The 6,934-nt window shown below is 38.8% G+C and overlaps 1 non-coding gene across 1 annotated transcript; it reads left to right on the top strand.

Annotated features, from left to right (window-relative positions):
• Positions 1-6,454: 6,454 nt before the first annotated feature.
• On the top strand, positions 6,455-6,573 carry LOC145418188 (5S ribosomal RNA). Its single transcript, XR_013900644.1, has one exon. It is a non-coding gene; the product is annotated as a 5S ribosomal RNA (ribosomal RNA).
• The last annotated feature ends 361 nt before the right edge of the window (positions 6,574-6,934 follow it).

Below are 6,934 nucleotides of genomic sequence, written 5' to 3'. Positions count from 1 at the left end.
ACAAAGAGCTACCGTACAGTGCAAATTTTGTTGCAAGTAACTAGAACAAAGTGTTAAAAAAATAAACTTTGGTAAAGCGAATTATCGAAGTCTGTTGGTGCAAGGACTGATTGTAGTCAGTTTACAGTCGAGATGACTGGTATATTTTGTACCAGGTAATGCAGGACGATCTTATTCTTCTGGGAATGAGTCATATGAGCATGGGAGTGTAATTATTGTCAACATTAATCCCCTCTTATTTTAACTCTAATAATATATTGAAGCTAAAGCCAGATGATTTAATTCACCCGAGAACTCTTTGAGTGCTAATACAGTACACCAATAAGCCTCTGAAAATCGAAGCAACTCAAGTATTTTATTCTACTTCACGTCAGATGATTTTATTCAGCTGAGGGTAAGTCCGGGTGTTAAAGAAGAAATGACCCAGCTAGATCAATGTTGTATGCCATAAGTGTATTAACATCAGTGAAAAGAGAAATGAATACTGTGTATCATAAAAGTACCACTGAGAATAGTGGTATGAGAAATGAACAATTAGTAATAATGAGTTTATATGTAAAATTGCCTAAAAACAGTAATTATTTATAGATAGAGAAGCTAATAATAATGCAGCTATAATATAAGGAAAGATGTCGTTTCACCCATATGCCAAAACTAAACTTGTATAGGTTACGCGCGCGCGCGTGCGTGCGTGTGCGTGTGCGTGTGTGTGTGTGTGTGTGTGTGTGTGTGTGTGTGTAAATTTTTTAGTGCTGTCTCATGTTGCCATTTAGCCTACTGTCCACAAAAGAAATGACAATCGTTGATCAATCCACCATACCAATAAAAGTCTGGAAGTTTGTATCCATAACTGGATTACCAAAGCTTTCTGAGAATAAATAAATAAATAAATATAATCGACCCCAAAACCTAGTGAAATAGAACGACGCGGCAAAGTGGATTTGGTGCACAAAAGTCCTGTGAGCAAAAAAAAAAAAAGAAAGAAAGAAAGAAAAAGGAAAAGAAAAGAAAAGAAAAGAAAAGAACAGAGTTGGGTGAGGCAAAAGCTGAAAAGTCAGGAGACGGGAAAAATTTAACAGCACAAATAGGGTGACACCAGTTAAACTTTAAACAGCTATAGTCGGTTAGTTTATACCTGCTGGAAATGAACTCTCCCACAACTTGAATGCGTGGCCTTGATTGTGAGGTTGAAATGAGTCTCTTCGATTACTATAGCGCCCCTGTTCTAACAATGTCAAACATCTAATTTTGCTCAGTTAAGCTGTTGGACAAGGTTAGTCAGACTGGATGGCAGATTTAACTACTAACTGAGGAGATACATTCCCACCTCATTACTAAAACTCTGAGAATTTTATGTGGTCATGGCTATAGTATTAAATTTGTGTGGCCCCTTTCAGTCAAGTTTTATCAGGTCGATTAGACTGGTGGTGAGAGGACACACATAGTACAACAACAACCTGGAGTAAAAATGAGAATAAAGTTTTCAGGTGATAAAACAGCACGCTGTAGAACTGGGGTACCTATTGGAGTAGGGGCAATACACAGCTACAGTACTGTAGCATACAGCACACACGTAAATGACACTTGAATAGTTATTGAGAATATATGATAACATAAGTAAATAACAAATATGGCTAAATAACATGACCAGTTAACACGAATATATTTATCGGTATATTAAAAGACACAACAGCAGTTGGTTTATCTGGAAATAAGACTCAGATCGTCAAATGCACTTTTCTTTTTCGTCAAACAAAAGGCCAACAAAACCCGAAGCCATTAAAAAAGAAAATAGTTTCTATCTGCACGTGTGTCATGGGAAAAGTATCGACAATTTCCCTCAGGCTCCGTAGTAAGGGAAATAAGAGCCATAATCACTGCAACGTCATACTGGATCCTTGGCTGTTTTCTTTCCACACCGCCCTAAGCCTACTTTTAAAAAGTATGGCATATCCTTGTCTAGTTGCAGGGTCACTTCCTGTGGTGATATACCCATGGAATGACCAATATGAAGTTAATAATAACTTTGAATGAATCAGGTATACCAACACACCGGAACCCAAAATACGGCTGTCTGAATGGAACAGTTACGTGAGGCGCGATGTACCTGCAAATTATGCAATGAGAAGTGAGTGATAGGTGACGGTAGGTAGGCAGCATTAGAAGTTCTGAAACTAAAGCAAGAGTGTCGATAAAAAAAAAAATAAAATAAAATGAAACCTAAGTACAGGTATACGGCAAAGAAACTATGCCAGAAAATGCAAGGTTGGCGGAACATACTGTTGGTGGAAAAATGATTTTATTTGCCAGCAGATATCAATGATATGCTCAAAACAATCAACACACACACACACACACACACACACACACAGGAATAGCGTAAATTTTGCGTTAAATCTTTGGAGCAAATCGGACGAAAAAATGAATCCTCATAAAAAAAAAAATCGAAAACTTGTGGTACAAAGACAGGGTTCTATTCCTCTCGCAGTCAGAACAACTGTAATGTATACCAGTTAACGTCAGACGATTTTATTCACCTGCGAGTGAATCATGTGAGCCTGAGAGTATTGATATTGCCACCATTATTCCTGTCATATTCGAGACAACTCTAGCATTGTATTTCACTTAACCTCAGACGATTTTTTTCACCGAGTGTCACAGGACCCTGGGACTGCAGATACCGTTCACCAATAACCCTCTCATAGTCGGAACAAATTATTTTATTCAACCTAATGTCAAATGATTTTATTCGGCAGAGGATGAATCACAGGATCCAGAGTGTTAAAGACAATATTGATTTTGGTATGCAGAAAAAAAAAATAATGAAAGAAAAAGATCAAATTAGGCAAATACAATGTAGCATGAAGGTACCGTTAAGAACAGTGAGGAGAGAAATGAATAGCCAATGGGGTATGAATAACAGCAACAGATTAGTGTGTAAACGAATATAATTACTTTGAGCACAGTTACATACAGAATTAAACAAGTAATGCAGCTGTAATACTGAAAATGAAACTTTGCAAACTTTCACCAATATACTAAAATTAGCTTTTATGGCTTACTCCCATCGCACACACACACACACACACACACACACACACACACACACACACACACACACACACACACACACACACACAGTGAAATATGCCAATTTGATTCCACTCTTGGACTAGGGAAAAGAACAAATACCTCAAACCCCAGTGACACAGAACAACACGGCAGAAAGGGGTTTAGGTAAGCCTTGGTGCTCAGAAGTTCAGTGAGCGGGGGGGGAAAAAAAAAAAAAAAAAAAAAAAAGATGAAACAGTTGGGCGAGATGCAAAAATAATAGTTAAGTGATGGAAAAATGAAGAACAACACAAACTGAAAGACACCATCACGACTACAGATAGTAGCTTTTTTTTTTTTTTACCTAATGGTGCTGGGCCATTCTCACAGCTGGAAAACTTGCCCTTAGTTACGGTACCTCGCCCGGACTGAGTCCGGCGAGGTATTGTTTTTTGTCGAGTTTGTTTTAGTTTGTTTGTTTCTATGTTTGTTAGCAACATTACGGAGAAACGGCTGAATGAAATTAAACGAAACTTTCAGGACATGTGGGCACTGGCCCCAAAAGAAAGTGATTACATTTTGAATGTAATCAAGTGACCCTGAGAAGTCAAAATCAAGGTCATGGATTTTCACAGGCCTATAACTTGAAACCGGTTGAAGATAGAGATATTAACTATTATGAACAGAAAGGAAGTCGTAATATAGGCTTTCATTTGGCACCAAGCTCTTTGACCTTGAGCGACCTTGAAAGGTTAAATTCAGGGTCACGGATATGCAGAGGGCTATAACTCAAAACTGGTTGAAGACAGAGGTATCTACTATCATCAGCATATAGGAAGTCCCATATAGGTTTTTAATTGGTTGCTTGACCTTTGACCGTAAGTGACCTTAAAAGGTAAAAGACAAGGTCACGAATATTCAGGGGATATAACTCAAAACTCGTTAAAGATAGATATTTACTATTATAAAGATATAGGAAGTCTCATATGAGCTTTTCTTTGGCACCATGACCTTTGACCTTGAGTGACCGTGAAAGGTCAAATGCAAGAGCACGGATTTTCAGGGGGCGTAACTTGAAAACATTTGCGCCATTAACCCCTTAACCGCGGGGCGTCACTTTCGTGACGCTTGGGAGCAAGGGATCATACTGCGGGGCGACACTTTTGTGATTCTGTGCTATTTTGAATTCGCCCGGGCTCAAGTGGTGGCTTGTATCATCTATCAGTACTGCCAATGTCCAACACTAGTCAGCACTCCTAATCTCATCTGTACTCCCATCCATTGTTGACAATTTAGCCATTTCTCCCCGTTCTTGACTCCCCTCCCTACCTCCCCTCCATTACCCTATCCTCTCGCCTGCCCGGCCGTGCTACGCTAAGTAAATCTTCCCTGGAATTTTTCACTGATTTCATCCATTGAAATAAGCCCTATGCCCTATTCTTATACAAAATAATATATACAGGTACAAGAAAGAAATAAGGTAAGTGAGAGTGCCATACACCTAGATTTGGCTAATTATCACCTGACAACACCTCACATGCACTCGTTTGCTAATTTTTGCTGTTTATTTCCCCTTGATATATGCCATATAATCTATATTCGTAATAAAAATATATATCAGAAGGGAAAGGAGAAGCCTAAGTGATAATTACATTCACCTGAAACTACCTACTTATTGCAGGCCACCACACTGTATTCTATGCTAAGTAAATCTTCCCTGGAATTTTCCACTGATTCCATCCATTGAAATAAGCCCTATGCCCTATCCTTATACCAAATAATATATACAAAAAAGAAATAAGGTAAGTGATAGTGCCATACACCTAGAATTGGCTAATTATCACCTGACAACACCTCACGTGCACTCGTTCGCTAATTCTCACTGTTTATTTCCCCTTGAAATATGCCGTATAATCTATTTTTGTAATAAATATACATATAAGGAGGGAAGGGAGAAGCCTAAGTGATATTTATATTCACCTGGAACTACCTAATTTATTACGTATTGTCTTGGTTTCCTGCCAATCATTTCATTGCTATATATTAGCAGGTCTCACAGGGCTGAAGTTGGTAGTATTGCACTCACCCTAGCCAGGCGGCAGGAGGCTACTACTATCAGTTCACTGTCGTCTTTGAAGGTGAAAGTATGTCTGATTCGCTCCCGCTAACTTCCGCCGCTTTTTAGCCCCATGCAAAGGGCCTTGTGACCATATCCCCCTACTAAACCTCGTGTGGAAAGAGGTAAAGGGCTGACAATTGATAGAGAGTGACTACAATCTTTTTATTGAGTAAAACAGTGCAAGTGGAATTGGAAATAATGTGTAAATAATGTATAAACAGCAAGTGAAAGCAATGAATGTAAATATAAGTGAACAGTGCAAAATAGTTTTATAAGTTACTTCAAGTGACAGTGCATAACACAGTGTAAATAAAATAGGAATGTAAATAATGTAAACAAAATAGAGAATGTAAATAGAAATGTAAATGAGTAGTACTATAAGAATACGAGTATATACTAGGAGTAATGAAAGTGAAAGTTTCACTCTAGCATGTATGAATACTATGAGTTATGAGAGTGAAGGTGAAAGTGACATTCACTCTCAGTGCTAGTATACAGGTCGAGAAAGTGAATGCTACGTATTTTACTGAAAGAAATTGAATCCCTACAGTGACCATAAACTACTATTACTGAAGGAAACTTATGGATAAAGACTGTAGATATATATATATATATATATATATATATATATATATATATATAAGTGTTATATAGTAACAGAAATATAAACTGTGAGTGTTTTTATGAATAATAGACTACACTTGCGGCGAACGATCGGAAGTGGGATGGTCATACGCCCTCGTAATTTTCATTGCTTTCACAATGTTTTTTTTTTTTTTTTTGGAGTATGGATTCCAAACTATTTGAGACTCATAGAATAGTGTTTCTAGTGATAATATCTGGCTGTGGTAATCATATTACGAGTTGTCGGGAAGTATAAAGTGGAGACTTCGTTACCCAACTTCAGAGGTCTCCACAAGTCCTACGGTACTCGATGAAGGCTCAACAAACACCCAAGGAGAAAGCTGAAGGTATATGCCATAAGAATATGTGATTTTAATATTCTAGGACTAATAACTGATTTTTGGCAAATATTTTTAGAGAGTGTCGGAGCGCGAATATGCCCGCGGGAGCCGCAAGTCAAAGTAAAACAAGCCCGCGGTTTAAGGGTTAAGAGCAATATAATAACTGCTCTCGGGCGAGGTTTTTTGTGCCTGGAACCACTTGTTGTAAGACAAGACTGAACCTCCTTGATTGCTATGGAGTGCATGCTCTAAACTGCAAAATATACACACCATCATTCTGTTCAGCTGATGGCCAAGTATAGTCACATTGGAGCGTTAATTCAACGGCCATGCCACGTTGAGTACACCGCTTCCCATCCGATCAGCGAAGTTAAGCAACGTTGGGTCTGGTTAGTACTTGGATGGGTGACCGCCTGGGAACACCAGATGCTGTTGGCATCCCTACGTCAAGTGGGGTTGGTGGAGGATTAGTGCCCCTCCCTGTAAAAACAATTAACTCTAAGCCCTTGGCCACCCCATTTGGGATACATGGCGTCTGGCAATGGATGGATGGATGGGACGTACCGTAACTAAAGAGATACAGTCCCACCTCATAACAAAAACTCAGCGACGACTTGGTAATTAACCTGTGTGAGTGGCCCACTTCCATCAGGTAAAATAAAATCAATTAGACTGGTGGTGACAATCAACAAGAGGATACTCTAGGGAACGACTACACGCTAGAGCAAAAATTGGTAAAAATTTGTGCGTGGCAAACCATCGCCCTGCGGGTGTAAGAATTAGGGAAAATAAAAGTAGT

The sequence above is a fragment of the Coenobita brevimanus genome, chromosome 112 (assembly GCF_032717465.1).
Source record: "Coenobita brevimanus isolate Jiangsu-jjx chromosome 112, ASM3271746v2, whole genome shotgun sequence".
Taxonomy (NCBI): domain Eukaryota; kingdom Metazoa; phylum Arthropoda; class Malacostraca; order Decapoda; family Coenobitidae; genus Coenobita; species Coenobita brevimanus.
The sequence above is the reverse complement of the archived record's forward strand: the minus strand, read 5'-3'. Positions and strand labels throughout refer to the sequence as shown.